At 42.1% G+C, this 23,847-nt stretch overlaps 1 long non-coding RNA gene across 1 annotated transcript; it reads right to left on the bottom strand.

Annotated features, from left to right (window-relative positions):
* Window positions 1–359: 359 nt before the first annotated feature.
* On the bottom strand, window positions 360–22,824 carry LOC133511937 (uncharacterized). Its single transcript, XR_009798080.1, has 3 exons — window positions 22,761–22,824; window positions 1,971–2,065; window positions 360–462 (listed from the first exon to the last, which is right to left on the bottom strand). It is a non-coding gene; the product is annotated as an uncharacterized LOC133511937 (long non-coding RNA).
* Window positions 22,825–23,847: the final 1,023 nt, after the last annotated feature.

The following is a 23,847-nucleotide window of genomic DNA, read 5'->3' as shown; positions in this document are numbered from 1 at the left end:
ACCATTTTGAGTACAATGAACAGAGAACAATAACTTAGCAAACATTCTTCTGGACAAATATGTAAGGAAGATTAAAGGAATCGGAGCTATTTCTATACCCGTGGAACTGAAGCAAGCAATTGCCACACATTTAGATGAGCTTGCAAACTCTCTTAACAGATACTTCCCTACAAGAGAGTCATATCCAGCATGAGTTAGATAGCCATTCACATTTGCTGTTGAAACAGAAGAAGTCAATGATGAATACCACAACAAAATCATTTACATTTAGCAGAGCCAGGTTTAACAATAACTCTACAGAACAAAAATGCTCTCAACATTTTGGTGTCGACAAATGGAAAAGTATCAATCCATCCATCCATCAATCCATCCATTTTTTGAGCCACCTTTCCTCATGGGGGTCGCGGGAGTCCAGTAGCCAATCCCAGCTGTCATTGGGCAGGAGCCAGGGTACACCCTAAACTGGTTGCCAGCCAATCGCAGGACACATGGAGACAGACAACAGTCGGACTCACAAACACACCTACTGGTAAAGTAGAGTTTCCAATTAATGCATGCTTTTGGGATGTGGGAGGAAACCGGAGTGCTGGGAGAAAATCCACACAGGCATGGGGAGAACCTGCAAACCTCCCACAGGTGGGGTCAGGATTTGAACCCTGGTCCTCAGAACAGTGAGGCCAACGTGCTACAGCTGCACCATTATGCCGCTGGAGAAGTATTCAGTCATTGCTAATAAAGCCCTAGAATTTTTGATACCATTTGCTAAACACATCTTTGTGAGCAATCCTTGCTGGACATAAAGACAAAGAAAAAGAACAAACTGCTGTGAAAAGTGGCACTTGAACTGGTCTCTCAAAGGCAACAGTAGAAGTCACACTGATTTGGAGGTATGTGATTTGTTGTGAGTTCATGAACTGTGTTGTTATTTGAACAATGTGATGTCCATATACAATTCTTTTTGTGCACCAGTAAAAAAAAAAAACATATACCTGTCTTGAATTTGAAAAAAATTGTATTTTATTTTTCTCAAAAGTAGAGTTCTGTGAATGTGCATCTGAAACTGGTGGGGTTCGGTACCTCCAACACGGTTAAAAAACACTGATATATAGTATTATAGAAACTGCACACATCACTATTTATCCGCAGTATACTGCACCCTGACATGGATATAGTCTGATGTGCGTTCACCCTGATGTACAACTACCCCGACGTGCAGTCCCCCCAACGTCACGAGGATGCGAGGTCACCATCATACCTGCTCGCAGGTTTAGTTGGTAATGAGTCTTTCATATTGCTCTGGAGGAATGTTGGAATGAATGGAATCTTCCTTGCAGAACTGTTTTAACTACGCTATATAGCAGGGTTTTCTAACATGAACTGCCCATTTAAGCATCTCAATTGGATTTAATTCCAGAGTTTAACTTGGCCACTCTAAAACCTTATTTTTTATTATTTTTATTATTATATTTTATTTTATTTTATTTATTATTTTTTTTTCAGCAAATCACTGATGGACTTGCTAGTGTGGTTCGGACCATTGTCCTGCATCATAATCCAAGAGTGCTTGAGTTTAAGGGCATGAACTGATGGCCGGATGTTCTCCTTCAGGATTTTCTTGTACACAACAGAATTCATTGTTCCATCAATCAAAGTAAGATGTCCTTGTCCTAAGACAGCAAATCAAACCCAGACCATCATACTGCCACCACCATGCTTCACTGTTGTGATAATTTTCTTTGTATCAAATGCTGTGCCATTTTTCAGCCAGATCTAAGAGGCCACACACATTCCAAAAAGATAAATTTTAGACTCCTCAGCCCATAGAATATTTCTCCAAAAGTTTTTACGATCATTAAGATGTTGTTTGGCAAATGTGAGATGGACCTTTGTATGTTTTTTTGCCTGGGAACTCTCCCATAGATGACATTTTTGGCCAGTGTCTTTCCTATGGTAGAGTCATGAACACTGACCTGAACTGAGGCCAGTGACGGCTGCAGGTCTTTAGATGATGTTCTAGGTTCTTTTATGACCTCCTGGAAGCTCCCCTTCCCCAATAGCTCACCACCTGTAGGAAGAAGGGAGAAGAAAAAAGGAGGATGGATGGGAGTCAGGAAGCACCCAGCCCTGTATTTCAGCCTAATTATAATTCCCAAAGCCACACACAAATACTCGGAATCAAAACTCAATATATTTTTTGTATTTTTGGCAGGAGACAATATCCATGTTTCATATTGTGCTGTAAGAATACAATGAAGAGGCAAATGCTGAGTTGAGCTGAATTACGAGACTCCATGTGTAATTGAGTGGTTGACTGGTAAACACGTCTTGCCTTCCAGTTTTGAGGACCTGGGTTCAAATCCAGCCTCACATTTACAGTCATTAACCTCCTTCAGATTACATCCTCCGCACAAAATCCACCTGCGTCTTTCTACCGCCGCTCTTGTAGGTCACTCTATGTTACTGCCTTTTCTGGAAGTAAGTGTTCACGACTGCCATTTCCGTCCTTTTTGTAAAGTCCATGACCATCTGTCCCTCAAAGTTCCTTTCCTGGATGGCGTACTTACCATCACTTCTTCATTTCCTCCTGTTTCCTTCACCAACATGTCCACTACAATCTGCACCAATCACAACTCTCTCTCTGTCTAGGATGCTGAGATGCTACTACATCTAGTTCCTTCCAGAATTTTTCTTCCATTTCGCATAATATTGTGATTCTGCAAATGAAATGTTGGGCTTTTTTTTCTTTTCTTTCTTTTTTTTAAGGCAGTCGACAGTGTACATTACATTTATTAATACTTGGGAAGGACTTGATTAATACTTTGAATGACCCCTTCAATACCCCTATGGTGCATTCTGCCTCAGTGCTCTTAAATCTGCAGGGATGGTTTCCAGCTCACCAATGAGGATGAATGTATCGACGTATAGACATAATGTCTTATATTTTCTTATTTTGAGAGTAGCTGTTCTAGTCAATTAGTGTTGTCATATACACTCCATGTTATTAATATTATTTGGGGGTTGTTTTTGGCAATGCTGATAATGGTATGCCTTTAGCCAGAAAGAATTACAGAACAGTAAGGCAGCAGATAACATGAATTTAATACTGTTACATTTCATACTTAAAATATATGATTAAAGTAATTCAAAACAATTTGAATCAGTTGATGTGAAATTGTTTAGGTACCCGACTGAAAGCATTTAGTGAAACAAATAACTGTAAGAGAAAGTTTACATTGAAACAATGTAAAGCAAAATTTCACCAAAAAGGCTTAAATGACTGTGAATTGTTAAAAATTAACAACACATAAATTTAATTAGAAATACAAATCTGGCCAAATAATAATGTGAGCATTGTCTTTTTTGACATTCCTTGTCTGTACAATGCAGTTATTGCATTCATCCATCCATTTTCCAAGCTCCTTAACTTCACAAGGGTCGCAGGAGTGCTGGAGCCTATCCCAGCTAACTTCAGGCACAAGGCGGACTCACGCTGATCTGGTCGCTGGTCAGTTCCAGGACTCAGATAAACACTGTCAATGAGTGGGGACTGAACCCTCGCTGCCTGCCCCAAAGGAATTAGAGCGTACCACTATACAATCAGTGACTTTGCATAGTTATTAAAAAACAACAATTTTCACTGACATAGGGGAATGGGAGATTTAATTTACCCTGCTGCAAAGGTGGTGATTGTAATTGCTTGATTTGAACTTTTTTTAGTAAACATTTACTCCATTCAAAGTATTGTTTCCCCTGATTAGTTGCCTTGCATTATTTCATACAAAAAATTAGGTTGGCCAGACCATATTATGATGTAAATTTACAAGGAACCCTCAGGGTTGGAAAATGAAAACCATTAAAACGTGGAAGGTGTCAACTAGGAATAATTTTCAATCATATCCATCTCCACAGTGAGAGATTTATTTACAGAAAACATTCAACTGAGATACAGTATGAACAAATCTGCCAACATTTGTGCATCAGAGTAATGAAGTAATGACGTTTAATTGCAAATAAAGCAAATACTGTCAGACAGCCTCCAACACACATCTGTAAATTGTTAAATGACGCCACTAGGGTGCCTACCCAAGCCCAATGCTCACCACAAAGCCCTTCATTCATGCTGAGTCAAATGTAAAAACTGATCTAATATGATTGAACCACCACAGCCTAAATTTTATTGTGGGTATCCACAGGATTTAGAGCAGGGGTGTCCAAACTTTTTGCAAAGAGGGCCAGATTTGGTAAGGTGAAAATGTGTGGGGGCCGACTATTTAGCCTGACATTCTTTGAACCATTAACATTAAATACAAATTAACTTTTTGGGATTTTTTTTAATTTAATTACAAATGGCATACTTTTACTTTTACATTTTTTTTTACATTTAGGTTTTTACCGAAATCACAAACCACAAAAAATTAAGAAAACTATAAAGGATATCTAAGTTCATGTGAAACATTACATATTATTCACTATTATATGCTCACTGTAGGAAAAGTGCTGAAAACAAAACAATGATCACTGCATATTCAAACTGTGATTTTGACCATCACAAAAAAATTAATTAACTGAGATTTAAGAATTTATTCAACTCAGAGGACTTAACAAAGGTCTTGCCTGCACTAATGTGAAGGGTGATACTGGGATCTTGACTGCAGTATGTAGTGCATGTCTGGCTCAAGAGCAGTGGTTTTGATGCGCAAGACGTCACGCAGGTGAGAGTCACTCAGTCTCGTCCTCATGCGGCTCTTGTTAATGTTCATAACGGAGAATGTCTTCTCGCACATGTATGTGGAGCCAAACAAGCTCAGCATTTTCTTAGCAAATGTCCGAATTGCTTGGAACCTGCCTTCATCCAGCTGGCGGTAGAAGTTGACAAGAGGGAGCTGTTGGTGCCGACTGCGATGCTCGGCGTCACACTGCAGCTCAATGAGCTCCAGTTGCAGGTGGTCTGGAGCGTCATCAGGGTCCACGGAGAAGGGAGAGGAAAAAAGCGTGATCTCCTTTTCAATAGCTGCAAAGTCCCGAAAGCGCTGCTGAAACTCCTCAACCAGAGATGAGATGTCTGCTGCATACTTTGTCATTTGCGCACTGATATTGATCTGTGGGAAACTGGTCACAATTTCCTGCAGCGACGGGAAATGTGCGGTATTGGGCTGCGCCTGTGACAGGTGTCTTTGGAAAAGTAGCAGCTTGGTCCGAAAGGCTTTGATGTGTGAATACAGTTGGCTTACCACTGCATTTTGCCCTTGAAGGCTTGTGTTCAGCGCATTCAGATGTCGCGTTATGTCAACTAAAAATCCCAAATCAGCCAGCCAAACAGGATCATTTAATTGTGGCATGGGTTGTCCCTTTTCAGTCAAGAATTGTCCAATTTCCTCCCTGAGAGAGAAGAAGCGCTGCAGCGCAGACCCCCGACTGAGCCACCTTACGTCGGTGTGATACAAAACATCTCCGTATTCAGCCTGGATGTCGAGAAGAAACTGTTGAAACTGGCGGTGGCACAGCGCTTTGCAGCGAATATAATTAATAGTCTTTATCACCGGTTTCATAACATTATCATATTTCATATATTTGGCACAGAGAACTTCTTGATGAATAATACAGTGGAGTTTAATAGCGCTGCCTCCTTCTTCGCTGACTTTGTTACAGACAAGGCTTGATAATCCACTCCGCTCGCCGTCCGTAATAATCCCGGTGACTTTATTCCACTGTAGTTTCATGTCATCTACGGTGGAACAAACAGAAACAAATAAATCCGTTCCTCTTGTTTGGCCCTTCAGACTCTGGAGGTCCAGAAGCTCTTCACTCACGTTCATGTCATTGTCCACTCCTCTTAAAAAGATCAGTAACTGAGCGGTGTCGGACGCATCCGTGCTTTCATCGCACGCTAACGAGAAAAAGTCAAACTCAGTTCCTTTTGCCTCTAACTGTCTCTTAATATCTAATGAAACGTCTTCAATTCTCCGTACCACAGTATTACGAGCCAGGCAAATATTGGCAAACTCTTGCTTCTTCGCGGGACAAATTTTCTCAACCATTTTCATTACACAGTCTTTAATAAATTCACCCTCAGTGAAAGGTTTGCAGTGCTTTGCAATCAGCGTTGCCACTTCGTAGCATGCCTTTGTGGGATTTTCATTTGACTCACGGACTCTTGTGAAAAAGCTTTGCTGTGCCGTTAAAACAGCTTCCAGTTGCTTCACTTTTTCACCGCGTTTGTTCCCAGTTAGCTTGTCGTAGCTAGCATGTTTCGTCTGGTAGTGCCTCTTGATGTTGAATTCCTTGAAAACAGCCACAGTCTCTTGGCAAATTAGGCAGACACAGTTGTTTCGTATTTCAGTGAAAAAATACTCAAATTTCCACTTGTCCTGGAAGCGGCGGCCCTCGCGGTCAACTTTCCTTTTTTTGTTTACAGACGCCATGTTAGAAATGGGCTGGGCTGAAACGATCACGCAAGGTCAAGGGTCACGGCAGCCAGAGTGCGGCCACAGGGCTACTGCCATCTTCTGGTGAAATGAAAAATATGAAAAATAGCTTTTTGTATACATCTATTTTATACTGTGGTCAACAGTGCTGGCGGGCCGCATATTATTGATTTCATGATAGAGGCCGCGGGCCGGTAAAAATTTGTCCACGGGCCGCAATTGGCCCGGGGGCCGGACTTTGGACATGTCTGATTTAGAGTAATGGTGACATGGTGATTTCGCAAGTGTATTTCTCTCTCTCTCTGTCTGTCTGTCTCTCTCTCTAGCTCTTTCTCTCTCTGTGTCTCAGACTAATAAAGGAAATATTATCTTAAATATAGAAAAAAAGTCACATACCACCAAAGCATCTTAAATATACTGTAATTGAATAAAAAAATTTGAGATTTATTTCCATAATTACTATCAGACAAAATGTTTAAAAAATGTTCAATGATAATTAAAAAAAAAGGTTCTTAAAGAGACGTGTTTTAAATTTTAAGATATCCATCTATCCGTTATCTTTAAGCTTGTTCTCAATGGGGTCGTGAGCGAAATTGTGAAAACCTCGCTGACTTCAAGCAAGAGACAAACTCACATTCACAGGGAGGGGCAATTTAGAGGTTTCAATTAACCTCAAGTCCACCACGCGATGTCGAAACAAATTAGGATAAACCAGAATTCTTAACCTTATTGGAGGTGCCCCTTAGATTTTCTTCTGCTTCAATGATGTTGACTCCACCCCGCATCTGCTGATTGAGTTTTTACCCAGAGAATGTTCCATGTTTTCACGACAATAAGTTGCACATAAAAGTTTAACATTTTCTCTGAAATAAGTGACGCACCTTATAATGTGCTCCTTGTGGGCACACTAATTTCCAAAATATTTAAATGTCGTGTGACTGCTCCAATGAACTACAACATCACACAAATGCATCACATTGTTAGCATGCATGCTAGTATGTGTTTCACGTGCATAAAATATACAGTATCATATGATGATGCTCCTGAAGAAGTGAGGAACAATTACAATTTTACATTTGTAACTAGAAGAACGAGATATTCCCCCACACACTAACAGTGTAGGCAAGTCATTAGTCAACGTGAACTTTAAATGCAATTTACATTCTCAGTAGTGCCGCGAATCATGCTGGGAGAAATCAAAGCATTCTGGGAGTGTTTAAAAGTGCATGTTTTGTGTCGAATATTTCTTCAGTCATTGTTTTATTTGTTTTATTATTTGCTAGTTAGGCTATTCTGTTTGATTTGGTGTCATAATTTTAGTTTCTATGTGACACCATTAGTTTGAAAAACATCTTGACGAATGACTTGCCTACACTGTCAGTGTGTGGGAAATTAAGATTTTTCCATTTACAAGTGTAACTGCATTTATTCTTCACTACCTTGTGATTCACACCCTGTGTTACCATGTATGAATGCAAACATATATGATAATTTGCATCCATGCAATCTAGTTTAGTTGTATATTAATCAAGTCATCAGACAAGAAAATGTAAACAGAATTTAGAATGCGGTGCACACATAAGGTGCACTGTCCATTTTGGAGAAAAACTTGAGCCTTATAAATATCTAACGGTCGTGAAAATACGGTACATGTCATACATAGGTGGTTTAATGCTGCGTCCATTATTCGCGAAAGTGAAGAAACAGGTCCAAGCTGAGTGGAACAGCTGGCGGATGGTGTCTGGTGTGTTATGTGACGGAAGAGTCTCTGCTAGGATGAAGGGCAAACTTTATAAAACAGTGGTGAGCCTGGCCATGATGTACGGAGTAGAGATGGAAGCACTGAACAGACAACGAGAAACAGAACTAGAGATAGCAGAAATGAAGATGTTGAGGTTCTCGCTAGGAGTGAGCAAGTTGGATAGGATGAGAAATGAGCTCATTTGAGGGACAGCCAAAGTTGGATGTTTTTGATACAAGGTTTGAGAGCGCAGACTTTGATGGTTTGGACACGTCCAGAGGCGAGAGAGTGACTATATTGATAGAAGGGTGCAGAGGATGGAACTGCCAGGCAAAAGACCGAGAGGAAGTGAGGAAGACCAAAGAAAAGGTTGATGGATGTTGTGAGGGAGGATATGAAGACTGTGGGTGTTGGAGAAGAAGATGCGCGAGGCTTATATGGAAAAAGATGACACTGTGTGGCGACCCCGAACGGGATAAGCCCAAAGGAAAAGAAAAAGAAAAAGTTTCCTGATTATCGGGGGGGTTAAGGAACATAAGCCATGCGAATACTGAGGGAACCCTGCACTTTAAAATTAGCTCACTTCGAGGGGCTTTCGCTTCCTCTTGTTTACCCCTCAATTGCCAAACTGATGCGTTCATAGCCCCTGGGAATTAACAGCACTAAGGACAAAAGAAAATGTCTTGCTCTCAAAACCTCCGCCCCAAAAACAGCAACACAAAAAATTAAACACCTAAAACAGTTTGCTATAAAATTAAAGGACAATAAGAACATCCATGCATCCATTAATTTTCTTTGCCGCTTATCCTCACAAGGGTTGCGGGAGTGCTTATCCCAGCTGTCAACGGGCAGGAGGCGGGGTACACCCTGAAGTGTTTGCCTGCAAATTGCAGGGCATATAGAGACAAACAGCCACACTCACAACAACAAGGGGCAATTTAGAGTGTCCAATTAATGTTGCATGTTTTTGGGATGTGGGAGGAAACCAGAGTGCCCGGAGAAAACCCATGCTGGCACGGGGAGAACATGCAAACTCCACAGAGGGAGGGCTGGGATTGAACCCAGGTCCTCAGAATTATGAGGTCAATATTTTCCAGATGCTCTACTGTGACCCCAATGTGAACATGTAAATACATTCATCCATCCATTTTCTTTGCCATTTATCCCCACGAGGGTCACGGGAGTGCTGAAGCTGATCCCAACTGTCATCTAGCAGGAAGGAGGGTGCAACCTAATTATTTGCAGGCTAATTTCATGGCACATGGACACGGACAACAATTATACTCACAATCACACCTAGGGGCAATTTACAGCCATTTAACGCGTGTTTTTGGGATGTGGGAGGAAAATGGAAAGCCTGGAGAAAACTTGCGTAGGCATGGGGAGAACATACAGTGAAGAAAACGAGTGTATGAACACCCTGTATATTGCAAGTTCTCCCAATTACAAATCGTGGAGGGGTCTTTCATTTGATTTCATTTCAATCTCCGGCTAGTGCCATCCTCCTATCCCAGGCGTTTCCATGGAGACGTACGACACCAGATAAGGAGCGGAAAGTTACCATCCCAGCCCAGGACCAGACTGCGGGGGGGGGTCAGCCACTTTTACCATGGACCCATACATACATATAAAAACCTGGTGTTACTAGGCAGCTCTTGTCTTCTCCTGTGGGGTATCCTCCCAGAAGACACACGTCTCCTGTGCCGCAGATACCTAGATAAGGCCCGGACGTCTGTATTGCACATTCCTTTGTAATAAATCCATTTGCTGTTAACTTTTTCTAATCATTGGTCATATCTTCTTCGACTCGTGAACACGCGTAGGGTCCAAACTCGCAAATCCCAACAGTGTGATACAGCTGCAAATAAGTATTTGAACACCTGAGAAACCAATGTTAATATTTGGTACAGTCGCCTTTGTTTGCAATTATAGAGGTCAAACATGTCTTGTAGTTATTCACCACGTTTGCACACACTGCAGGAGGGATTTTGGCTCACTCCTCCACACAGATCTTCTCTAGATCAGACAGGTTTCTGGGCTGTCACTGTGAAACCTGGAGTTTCAGCTCCCTTCAAAGATTTTCTATTGGGTTTAGGTCTGGAGACTGGCTAGGCCACGCCAGAACCATGATATGCTTCTTACGGAGCCACTCCTTGGTTTTCCTGGCTGTGTGCTTCGGGTATTTGTCATATTGAAAGACCCAGCCACGACCCATCTTCAATGGTTTGATTGAGGGAAAGAGGTTGTTCCCCAAAATCTCACAATACATGACTGCGGTCATCCTTTCCTTAATACAGTGCAGTCGCCCTGTCCCATGTGCAGAAAAACAACCCCATAGCATGATGATACCAGCCCCATGCTTCATGGTAGGGATGGTGTTCTCAGGATGGAACTCATCATTCATCTTCCTCCAAACACTGTTAGTGGAATTATGACCAAAAAGTTCCATTTTGGTCTCATCTGACCATAAAACCTTCTCCCATGACTCCTCTGTATCATCCAAATGGTCATTGGCAAACTTAACAAGGGCCTTGACATGCCCTGGTTTAAGCAGGGGAAACTTTCGTGGCATGCATGATTTCAAGTCATGATGTCTTAGTGTATTACCAACAGTTACATTGGACATGGTGGTCCCAGCTCTTTTCAGGTCATTGACCAAGTCCTGCCATGTAGTCCTGGGCTGATTCTTCACCTTTCTAAAGATCATTGAGACCCCACGAGGTGATATCTTATATGGGGCTCCACTCCAATTGAGATTGACCGTCATGTTTCGCTTTTTCCATTTTCTAATGATTACTCCAACATTGGACCTTTTTTCACCAAGCTACTTGGCAAAATCTCCGTAGCCCTTTCCAGTCATGTGGAGTTGTACAATTTTGTCTCTGGTGTCTTTGGACAGCTCTTTTGTCTTGGCCATGTTACAAATTTGAGTCTTACTGATTGTATGGGGGGGGGGGGGGGACAGGTGTCTTTATGCATCTAACGACTTCACACAGGTGCATCTGATTCAGGATAAAACATGTAGTGGTGGTGGACTTTTAAAGGCAGGCTAACAGGTCTTTGAGGGTTAGAATTGTAGCTGATAGACAGGCGTTCACAGACTTATTTCTGGATTTTTCTTTTTAGATTATCTCTCTCCCAGTGGACATGCACCTACGATGAAAATTTCAGACCCCTCCATGATTTCTTAGTGGGAGAACTTGCAATAAAGCAGGGTATTCAAAAACTTATTTTCTTCACTGTACCTATGTCTAAACCCAGTCAACATAAACAGAACCAGACAGTGTGATTTGACAGGGGATTAGGCGGGCTTCTGATATGCGCGATATTGGGGGCTACCTGTTGTTAATCAAGTGGGTCTTGTGGAACTTTGGAGCATCGCAGAGGGCGCATCATTTGGGCCGGTAAGATTTTTTTCTGGCAGCATTGTACGACAGGTTGTCTTACATTTCTGAGAACCTGAGTTCAAATCTGGCCTTGCCAATATGGCGTTTCCATTTTCTTGTTCTTTTTTTCCGGTTTATTCCCACATCCCAATAACATGCATGGTAGGTTAATTTAGGTTAATTGAATACTGTTCTCTAAATTGACCCAGGCCCTCCCAATCAACTAGATAGTAGACCAGACCCCCGTCCACCTGGCAGGCTGGACCAGCGAGGACACCCAAGCCAGCTTGAGCAGGCCTACATGAAATGTCGGGTGGACCCGCATCGACTTTGGAAGACCTGATCTCATGGAGACCGGATTGATAACCTTTGTAGTCGTGAATCGATCGACAAACCTGGGAGTGAGCTTCTGCAACTCCACTCGGGGTGGAAGGCCCTTTACTGACAGTCATACTCTCTGCACCCCCCCAAACCCTCCACCCCCATAAACTGGAGCTGGTGCCCTCTTACGGTCTGTTGCTGCCTTACAGGAGTGCATATTTATTCAGTCGGTAGACAGACAGGCAGTCCAAACAGGCAGCAGCATCAGAATTACTAGAAGGAGAGGCAAGATCATCAACTCGGCAGGTCTGGTACACAGAGAATCAAGGACAAGGACACAGAGTTGCGGGAACATGACATGAAAGTACAATGATCTGGCGAGCGACCAGACTACACACATGGCAATATATCTAGACCGTAATCAGTGCAACAAGAAGTAGGTGGAAGCATCTTGTTGGAATTTTATATTTCTAAATCATCATAAACTTAAGTTAGTAATCTAACTCCAATTTGTGAATTTTAAAGTACAAGCTACTGATTCATTATTGGTTCTGTGTCTCCTTCAGGTATCCTTCGCGTTCTCTCATTGGTCTCCTTTGGTCCGCCGGATGTTGGCCCGACTCCTCCCCTGCAGACTCGCGTGCTGGCTCCTCCTGGTGGTGGTTTCCTGACAGTAGTTTTTCCACCAACTGCCTCTGAGTCCTGTCGTCTCTGCATCCTCCTTGCAGTTAGCATCGTCTGTTCTAAAACATTCCATTCTTGCACCACATACCCTGTTTCGTTCCACCAGTCACACGCTCAGCACTTTACAGTGTCACACTTTCATACACAGGATGTAGCAACATCTAATGAACTACTTTAAGATCAAACTCTTATATTCCTTTAATCTGCTCACCAGAGCAGGTGGGCACCAGGTCAAGGAAGGACAAACCCATGACACACTCTTCATTGTCCTGATGAGTTTGCTCTGTTTGATTGAGGCCTCAAGCAAACATCCAGTGCTCAGCTCTAACTTCTTCTGCTGGTTTTTCTTCAAAATCTTCACCTAAATGTATTTCTTAAAACGTGTAAGACACACATTCTGCACAGGATGGCAGAACGTCCAAAGTCTTTGCTGACTTATGACCAAAAAGTTCCATTTTGGTCTCATCTGACCACAAAACTTTCTCCCATGACTCCTCTGTATCATCCAAATGGTCATTGGCAAACTTAAGATGAGCCTTGGCATGTGCTGGCTTAAGCAGGGGAACCTTTCATGGCATGCATGATTTCAAGTCATGATGTCTTAGTGTATTACCAACAGTCACATTGGACACAGTGGTCCCAGCTCTTTTCAGGTCATTGACCAAGTCCTGCCATGTAGTCCTGGGCTGATTCTTCACCTTCACCTGCAGTTTGCAAGTCTTGATCAGAAACTGAAATTTGGAACTGATTATGCTATTTACATGTAAAATGAGTTTCTACTAGTGAAAGTTTCCTGTTACGAAACGGCTTCCGGAATGGATTATTTTCTTAAGTAGAGGTACCACTGTAAATACAAATAACTAAAAATATGTGTGTAAAATGCAAAGAAAGCATTGCTCAAGGAATTGGAATCGGCATGTCTTTAACAATGTGGCTAAAGGAAAGATAAGAGTTCAGGTTGGTAATGGCTCTCAGAAAATAAAAAACAGCGTTCCTTAGTCTATTGGTCCTTGCTTTTGCGCATCTGTACCACAATCCAGATGACAAGAGCTCAAAAAGTTGATAACAGGAGTGTGTAGTGTCCTTCATAATGCTCTGAGCTTTGCTGAGGCACTGAAAGGAATAAATGTCTGCCATGGAGGAGAGAGGGGAGGCAACAATCTTCTGTGCTATTTTGATTGTCCCCTGAAGCCTTGCTCTGTCTGCCTCAATGCAGCTCCCATACCATAAGGAGACATATTACATCAGCAGGCTCTCTATAGATGAGCGGTAGAAAGTCAGCCGCAACCTTTTATCCAGATTATTCTTGTCTGCCGCCCTGGTCCTTGGATTCCCGTCTTACCTCATGAACTGCTCAGCCAAGCATCTTGTTTTGGACGGTTCTTAAATAGTTCCAGTTCTATCTGGAGTAAGGGAGCTACTTTGCAACCAGTGGAAGTGCTCAATCTCAACAAATGGCAATGATCTTTAAGGTCCCTCAAGAGTCAGTTCTTGGACCCCTCTTGTTTTGCTTGTAAGTGTAGCAGCACTTTGATCAAAATGTTAAAAACTTTAATTTTCAATATCGTAGCTATGCAGATGACACACAGTCTAAAGCAGATAAATAAGTGGATGAGCAAAAGTTTTTTTTTTTTTTTTTAGGTAAACCACAACCAAACTGAGACAATTGTTTTGGACAATAAAGAAAAGAGGATGACTGTTTGAAAATACCTGGACTCACTATCTTTACAAACCAAAGACCGAGTCCAAAACCTTGATGTTATGATAGATTCCAACCAGACTTTCAACAGTCACATCAAATCAATTATTAAAACTGCTTTTTAACATCTGAAAAAGATATCAAGAGTGAAGGCTTGCATCTGTCAAGCAGACCAGGAAAAGCTCATCCAATGCTTTTATCTCAAGTGGACATGACTATTGAAATGGTCTTCTGACTACAATCCCCAAAAAGAGCATTCACCAGCTGTAGCTCATTCTAAATGTTGCAGCTTGGGTTTTGACCAGAACAAAGAGGTCAGAGCATAGTGTGAATGTTTTAAAATCCAGGTTAAAAACTTTGCATTTTTCTTATGCTTTTCACTGTACTTCCACTTTTCAATTATATTTGTCACACTGTACACTGCTTTTGTAGCACCTGTCAAGAATTTGTTTTGTTGCACCCGTTTGAATGCACTTATTTCTTTTAAGTGTTATTATGCATTCTAACTGTTCTGTGTGTGGGAGATGGTGATAGGTTTGCATGTTTCACTTGCCAGCAGGTGGCGGTGGGTTGGAAGCTGATACAGTTGAATGAAGGAGAAGAAGAAAAGTCACAGCAATGTGCCGAGTATTGCTGTGTGAGTGCACCCGCAAGCCATTGTTTTCCAGAGTCTTCCTGCTGTGAAGGCAATAAACTAATGTTTTCTCGACACCACATGACTGGTGTAATGCTTTAAAATTACTTTTATTTTGAAATGTTTTTGTCTTTGAATTTGAATATTTTTTAAATTGACACGTTGACCTTGTGTATGAAATGTGCTGTACAAATAAATATTCTTTCCATTGCTTTGCTTCACAAAATATTTTTTCTGTTTTTTTTTTAATTATTTTTGTGTCATTTTCAAACGCTTCTCACATTTCATATTACTGATTATTTCAGATCTTTTGTTGCATCTGCCTCAACCATTACCCTCTCATCCTAATCCTGAGATGGCTGTATCCCATTTGAATCCCTTTCTATTGTGTGTGCCAAGCATCTGTCGATCTTGCTTGGGATCATTGTCTTGTTTCATTCTCTTCCTCATCCTCCGCCCTCACTGTCAGTTTCTCCTTTTTTATCTCCTTAAACCCAACATACTGCTTAGTGTACTATACTTTGTGTGTCTTTGTGTACCTGCCCTGAGCCTGCTCAAACCAGAGGCTGGACTGGCTGAACTTTAATTGATGTATTGGATAAAGCAGATAAAGCAAGGGATAAGGAACAAACTGAGGGTTGCCTCTGAGCTGACAAGGTTAATTCTGTTTTTCCTTGCTCCTTGTCACCTGGCAGCAATTAAACTCATGGCATCTCTCCCAAGGGGTCGCCTCCTCAAAAGAAAGAGGGTGAGTGAGCAAAATAATCCATAAAAGAGGGGGATTTAATGAAGAGGAGGGGAGTGGGGTATTGCGAATGACTTCATAGGACACTTCAACAAGAGCATGTTCTCCTTCTGTACTTGCTTACCCTCTACTCACTCCAGTTTCATTTTGTTTTTTAATCTTTTCAAGGTCTTGCAATTCCATGTCATAGATCACATACTTTGCAAATGCTCTGGTCTGCACACCAAATGCTGTTGATTGTCCAGAAGGAACACCATAAGCTCAGAGCCTCCTTTGTAGATGCTGCTCTGCGACTTTAGAACTACAGTAGTTAACATTCCACATGTCAGACATGCATCTTCATGTTTTGAAATCTTACAAATTCCAATTCCAATGAAGTTGGAACATTGTGTAAAACAAAAACATCCGATAATTTAAAATATTTTCCAATCTATATCCAAAAAAATATACAACAAAGACAGCAAATTTCATATTCAATCTGAGAAATGCGTATTTTTCCCCCTGCCAAACAAACATACTCTTAGTTCGAATTTGATGGTTGCAACACGTTCTACAAAGCTGGGCCCGGGGCAGATTTACCACTGTACAGTTTTAGCTTTTCTTTTGCCAACACTCAATGAGGGTACTGAGGACACTAATTGGTGAATCGTTGTCGATTGGTTTCTTCACCATTCAAGCTTGATGTACAGCTGCAGTTGCTCAGCAGTCGAAAGTATCCATTGTTATATTTTCTACTTCATCGTGCAACACACATTTACTATGGGAGACATGTCTGGGCTGTTTGCAGACCATTTTAGTACCCACACTCTTTATTACAAAACCAAACTGTTGTAACAGATGCAGAATGTGGTTTGGCACTGCCTTGCTGAAATAAGCAGCAGTAAGCATCCCTCAAAAAGACATTGCTTTAATGGCAGCAAATAATATGTTTCTCCAAGAGATGTACCATTTATTCCGCACAATAAGGCGCACCTAAAATCCTTTAATTTTCTTAAAAGCCAACGGTTCGTCTTATAATCTGGCATTCCTTATATATGGAACAATATTGAGCCTTTAGTGCAGCTTCATCCAATGGATGCATAAGGTAACCACAGCCTCTACTTTAGCATTGATTCTATGCAGCTTATAATGCTGTGTCCCTTATAATGCTGTGTGACTTATATATGAAAAAAGTTTTAAAATTCATTGAAGGTGCGCCTGAGATGCGGTGCGCCTAATAGTGCAGAAAATACGGTATATAGTTTTCAGTATTAATAGTGCCTTATCCAGTTATCCATGCCATGGGCCAACACACAACCCCAGATCATCACAGATGTTGGCTTTGAACTTTGTGCTGATATTAATCTGGATTTTTTCTTCCATGGCCTAGAGGACATGACGTCCAAAAAACTAACTTCTAAAAATTAAATTCCAGAACAATTTGTCCAAATCTGTTCTAATTTTCAAAACTTTGTCAAGGACATTATTACCGTCATAATCATAATTGTGTAAAAATTATGGCTTCAATAATTGTCATTTTAATGTTTTTATTGCAGGGTTAGAATGGAATGGAATTGGAATGGAAGACGCAGATGGAAGACGCAGATGCAGCATGAATCAAAGTACCAGTGCCTGAGATTTTGACTTTCCATCATAAAAATATTAGTGTCTATGTATTAATTGGTTTCTCTCAATTCTGTTTTCTAGCCTGGCAACAAAAAGTACTATTAAAGTACCATACATGAATCAGCTTTCAAATGTCAAAGTTAAAGATCTGCACTCTATTTTGCAAACAATCAAATAACATTGCTGACAGATTTAATTGATTGTATGAACAAAGCGTCCCGGTGGCGTAACTGGTTAGAACGTTGGCCTCACAGTTCTGAGTACTAGTTTTCAAATCCCGGTCACGCCTATGTGGAGTTTGCATGTTCTCCCTGTGCCTGCATGGATTTTCTCCGGGCACTCTGGTTTCCTCCCACATAACAAAAACATTCATTAATTGGAGTCTCTCAATTGCCTCTAGGTGTGATTGTGAGTGCAGCTGTTTGTCTCTATGTGCCCTGCGATTGGCTGGCAAGCAGTTCAGGGTGTACCCTGCCTCCTGCCTGTTGCTAGCTGGGATAGGCTCGAGCACTCCTGCCACCTTTCCCCAATTAATGCATGTTTTTGGGATGTGGGAGTAAACTGTACTGCCTGGAGAAAAGCCACAGAGTCACATGGGTAACGTATATAGGGTGTCCCAAAAATGTACAGACACTTTAAATAATTGTAAACTTGATGTTTATCGTCTTCTTCTTTTCCTATTTGCTTATCCCGTTAGGGGTCGCAACACTGTGTCATCTTTTTCCATCTCAGCCTATCTCGTGCATCTTCTTCTTTAACACCCACTGTCCATCAACCTTTTCTTTGGTCTTCCTCTCGCTTTTTTGCCTGGCAGCTAAATCCTCAGCACCCTTCTACCAATATACTCACTCTCTCGTCTTTGAACATGTCCAAACCATCTACGTCTGCTCTCTCAAACCTTGTCTCCAAAACATCCAACTTTGGCCGTCCCTCTAATTAGCTTGTTTCTAATCCTATCCAACCTGTTCACTCCCAGTGAGAACCTCAGCATCTTCATTTCTGCTTCCTCAGGTTCTGCTTCCTGTTGTTTCTTCACTATCAGAGTCTCTTGTCAGTACATCATGGCCGGCCTCATCACTGTTTTGTAAACTTTGCCGTTCGTCCTAGCAGAGACTCTTCTGTCACATAACACACCATACACCTTCCGCCAGTTGCTCCCTCCTACTTGGACCCGTTTCTTTAATTCCTTACCACACTCACCATTGCTCTGGATTGTTGACCCCAAGTATTTGAAGTCATACACACTCACTATCTCTTCTCCCTGGAGCCCCAATCTTCCATCTCCACACCTCTCATTCATGCACATATATTTGCCCTTTATCCTAGTGGAGACTCTTCTGTCGCATAGAACAGCAGACACCATCCACCATCTGTTCAACCCCACTTGGACCCGTTTCTTTACTTCTTTAGCACACTCTCCATTGCTCTCTATTGTTGACCACAAGTATTTGAAGTCATCCACCCTCGCTCTCCTCCCTGTAGCCTCACTCCTCCTCATCCCCCTCTCACATTCATACACATATATTCTGTTTTACTTCGGCTAATCTTCATTCCCCTCCTTTCCAGTGGTTGCCTCCATCGTTCTAATTGTTCCTTCGCCTTCTCCCTGCTTTCGCAGCAGATCACAATATCATCTGCGAAAATCATAGTCCAAGGGGATTCCAATCTAACCTCATCTGTCAGCCTATCAATTACTACCGCAAACAGGAAGGGGTTAGCCCGGACCCCTGATGCAGTCCCACCTCCAATTTAAATTCTTCTGACACACCAACAGCAGACCTCACTGCTGTTCTGCTGCCCTCATACATGTCCTGTACTATTCTAACATATTTCTCCACCACACCAGACTTGCGCATGCAGTACCACAGTTCCTCTCTTGGTACTCTGTCATAGGCTTTCTTTAGGTCTACAAAGACACAATGTAGCTCCTTCTGGCCTTCTCTGTACTTTTCCACGAGCATCCTTAAGGGAAATAATGCATCTGTGGTACTCTTTTTTTTCGGCATGAAACCATACTGTTGCTTGTAGATACTTACTTTTGTCCTGAGTCTAGCCTCCACTACCCTTTCCCATAACTTCATTGTGTGGCCCATCATCTTTATTCCTCTATAGTTTCCACACCTCTGAACATCTCCTTTGTTCTTAAAAATGGGGACTAACACACTTTTCCACCATTCTTCTGGCATCTTCTCTCCTGCTAGTATTCTATTGAATAAGTTGGTCAAAAACTCCACAACCACCTCTCCAAATTGCTTCAATAGCTCCACTGGTATGTCATCAGGACCAGCTGCCTTTCCATTTTTCATTCTGTTCAGTGCCTTTCTAACTTCCCCCTTACTAATCATTGGCACTTCCTGGTCATTCATGTTTGCCTCTTTGACTCGACCTTTTCTCCCATTCTCTTTATTCATTAACTTCTCAAAGTACTCCATCTACTTAGCACACTACTGGCACCTGTCAACATATTACCATCCCTATCCTTAATCACCTTTACTTGCTGTAAATCCTTCCATCAATATTCCTCTCTCTTGCCAACCTGGAGAGATCCTTTTTGCCCTCTTTCGTATCCAACCTGGTGTACATGTCATTATATGCCTCTTGTTTAGCCTTCGCCACCTCTAATTTTGCACTTTGTCACATCTCAATGTATTCCTTCCGACTCTCCTCAGTCCTCTCCATGTCCCACTACTTCTCCCCTTTCCTACCAGAAGGCACCCCAAGTACTTTCTTGCCCGCCTCTCGGAGTACCTTGGCAGTAGTATCCCAGTCTTCTGGGAGCTCTTCCTGTCCTTATAGATGGTATTCTTCCTTCCTCAACTTCCACCACCTGATTCTCTGCTCCACCTTTGTCTTCTTAATCTTCCTACCCGCTACCAGAGTCATCCTACACACCACCATCCTATGCTGTCAAGCTACACTCTCCCCCACCACTACCTTACAGTCAATAACCTCCTTCAAATTACATTATCCGCACGAAATATAATCCACCTGCATGCTTCTACCTACGCTCTTGTAGGTCACTCTATGTTCCTGTCTCTTCTGGAAATAAGTGTTCACCACTGCCAGTTCTATCCTTTTTGCGAAGTCCACCACCAACTGACCCTTAAAGTTCCTTCGCTGAATGCCGTACTTACCCATCACTTCTTCATCACCCCTGTTTCCTTCACCAAAATGTCCAATGAAATCTACACCAATCACAACTCTCTCTCTCTCTCTCTGGGATGCTCAGGACCATTTTGTCAAGTTCCTTCCAAAATTTCTCTTTCAACTCAAGCTCAAATCACATTATACACAATACCGTCAATTTCAAATTTCATCCTCATCACTCGATCTGATACTTTTTCACCTCCAAGACATTCTTAGCCAGCTCTTCCTTTAAAATAACCCCTATTCCATTTCTCTTCCCATCTACTCCGTGGTATAATAATTTAAACCCTGCTCCTAAGCTTCTAGCCTTACTCCCTTTCCACTTGCTCTCTTGGATGCACAATACATCAAGCTAATCATCTTGTCAACTAACTCCTGAGCTTTTCCTGTCATAGTCCCAACATTCAAAGTCCCAACACACAGTTGTAGGGACTGTGCATGCCTCTTCTTCTTCTGCTGACGAAGTCGCTTTCCTCCTTTTTGTTTGCTTCGACCTACATTACCTGAATTTCTACCTACACCTTGCAAATTAACAGTGCCGGGGGCAGGCGTAGTCAGCCCGGGCCTTGATCTATCAGTTATGGAAGTCATTTGATGAACGCTTAAATATGTTTGGCAAATTTTTACGCCGGATGCCCTTCCTGCCACAACCCTCTGCATTTATCTGGGCTTGGGACCAGCCTACAGGACGCACAGGAATTGTATACTCCTTCGGGCTGCAGATAGACAAAAACAAATAAACAAAGACAGCACATAAGATACACAATTCACATACGACCTAGTCTATGTTAAAGTTAAAGTCTGATAAAAGGAATCAAATATACAAAGTCAACACAAAAGATGCACAATTTACATACTACTTAATCTACGTTAAAGTTTAGGTCAGATAAAAGCAATCAAATAAACACAGTCTGCATATAAGGTACACAAACCACATACTACCTTTGTGAAAATATAATGGATATAAAGATTCAAAGGATATGTGGATGTAAGGCATTAGGTAAAATTGTGAGCACGCTAGGCTAAACTTGGGCTGAGTAGCTTCAACGCGAACAATACGGCTCGTATTTGGGTATTTACGTAAGACTTGTTCAATTTCCTATAAGTTCTCATGTCCCTCGTTGTACCCGTTGTTTAGGTCGTACACGTTATGAAGTTAAACAGGTTAGATGCTTCTTCAACAGCACTGTTTGGTCGCAAACGCTACTCGTTGTTCGGCAGCTAACCTAACACGGTCTGGGCCTATAGGCACGTTTAAATTGGTATAAGAAAGTAAGTAACTACTCACGGTCCTCGTTGTAAATTAAATGTAGGTTTTGCAGGTTGTGTAGGTACTCACTCTTGAATGTTTACCTCCTCAGCAAATATTTGATTACAAACATTGGTTGAATTTCATGAGCTAGGCTAGGCTATGTCGCCCAGATTCAACACGAACGCAAACTGCTCCAATTTGGGTACTAAAATTATACACATGTTGATTTTAGTCCACTGAAGTCGTAACCAGGTTCCACCCATTTGATGAATTGAGAGACATTCAAACATTCATTAAAGGTCAAGTGTCATCCCTATAAACATTATAAAATAGATATTGTAATGAAAAATAAATATAACATTATTCACTTCAATGTCTATACGAAAAAATAAATATGAGCGGAGAGCGCGTCATCCATGCGCAAAGTTGCAGAAGTGTCTCCAACATCCAAGCGGTCGCCACATTGGCTGCATCCCGTCTGTGACATCACCCGGACGTTCACCAATGAAAACACCCAGTGGACCGTACTATGGGAGACAAACACGCCCCTTCTGACACGGAAACTCTTTTCGAAGAAGAGAACGTCACACAACCGAGTGAAGTCACCGGGGCAATATTACCCTATTGTTTGGAGCCATATTCAGTTGATATGCGATCACGGCCAAACCGCCTCCCCGTCCGATCCACTTCCGCGGCAGAGATGAGCCATCGCGGCTCATCACAGCCAGCCGGTGTGGCTCATTTTCAGGTGTGGCTCATTTTCAGCGCTGAGGTGGCTTCACATGGAGCCGAGCCGGGCTGCTTTAGGGCGTTGTTCAAAGCTGCCGCAGTACGCAATGAACAACACCGTTGAGCTGTTGCGTTGTCGTCGCACGCGGCTGAGTGCTGCATTGTCAGCAGCGTTGTTCAGAGCCGCTGCCATCCGCAAGCCCGACGCGCAGCCTTCGCTGGCGAAGCAACGCAGAAGCCTTCGCCGGCGAGCCCGACATCGTCCGTCGTGCATATCAACACATTTAGCACACCTGTCATACGTACGCGGATCTTTTGTCACGTTATGAGAGACCAATTGCATGGTCTGCCCCAAACTATTATTTTTTTTTCGTAGCTGTATGCACACCTACCTGTCATTTGGAAGCCACGAAGCTCTCGTCCTCTGCACCCGTGCAATACATTTTTCACGATGAACCAGGTCTCTTGCAAACCTATGAAGGGTAAATCCATCCTCCCGAGTGTTCACGTAATGTCCAGCAATGCAACGACATGGCATTTTGGCTAACACGAAGGAACAACGACCTACCTTCCCGGAGGTAATACTAACAGAAACAAACGAGTCCACTTGAGGGCGGTCCCGCCATGTACGTCACTTCCTTCTTCTTCTTGAAAACAAATCCCTCAAGAGGATTTCATTGCGGGAGTTACAAAAAGCTGTTTACGTCAAAATCATGATTTGTGGTGAAAAAAACGCATGGGTCCATGTCAGCTGCTGTTTTTTCATTGATAACATACTAAAAAATTATGCATTTCATGACAGTGGCCAATTAAGGTGTCAGGTTAACCAATTAGACATTCATTAAACTGGACAAAAAAGGAAGCAAAGACACCAGTTCAAGTCTCACGAGGAGAGAGGAGAGGAACTATCTCGTACAATTCACTGCACTCTCTGATTATCCTCTCCTCAGCACCTCTATTTATTTAGTTTCAAGACGCCCCTTTTTTACATCGAGGAAATTGTGGTATATTAGATTCCGTAAGGGAACGATACTGCCTCTTAACACAAAACCGGACTTATAGATTCAAAAACTCACTAGAAAAGTGAATCCACCTTCTCTTTGTGCTAATTACAACACTTAATGTATTGGTATTGAGTTCTCTGTTTCTCTTTGTACTTATGCGATTTTATTCTCTTTACTTTCTGGCCATAACATCACATTTCACAACCTCTTATTCAATTTCAAACAACAGGAAGTGAAACCTTACCACACACTGACCGACAGACAGAAATTAGATTGAGAAGATAAATGTCTTCTTACCTTGTGAATTGTGGCGCACCAAAATTTTTGCCTGTCGGTCCCATGGATGGTTCCGAATCACATCGGGGTCACCAATTGTTGGAAGGAGGGCCTTTTGGGGTCCTTCCACGTGTTCATCCAATCAAGAGGCAAGAAATGTGACAAACACTTCGAAGTTTAATGAACAGAGGACTCTCAG

The sequence above is a fragment of the Syngnathoides biaculeatus genome, chromosome 14 (assembly GCF_019802595.1).
Source record: "Syngnathoides biaculeatus isolate LvHL_M chromosome 14, ASM1980259v1, whole genome shotgun sequence".
In the NCBI taxonomy this organism is placed as follows: domain Eukaryota; kingdom Metazoa; phylum Chordata; class Actinopteri; order Syngnathiformes; family Syngnathidae; genus Syngnathoides; species Syngnathoides biaculeatus.
This window is presented reverse-complemented; position numbering and strand designations above follow the sequence as displayed.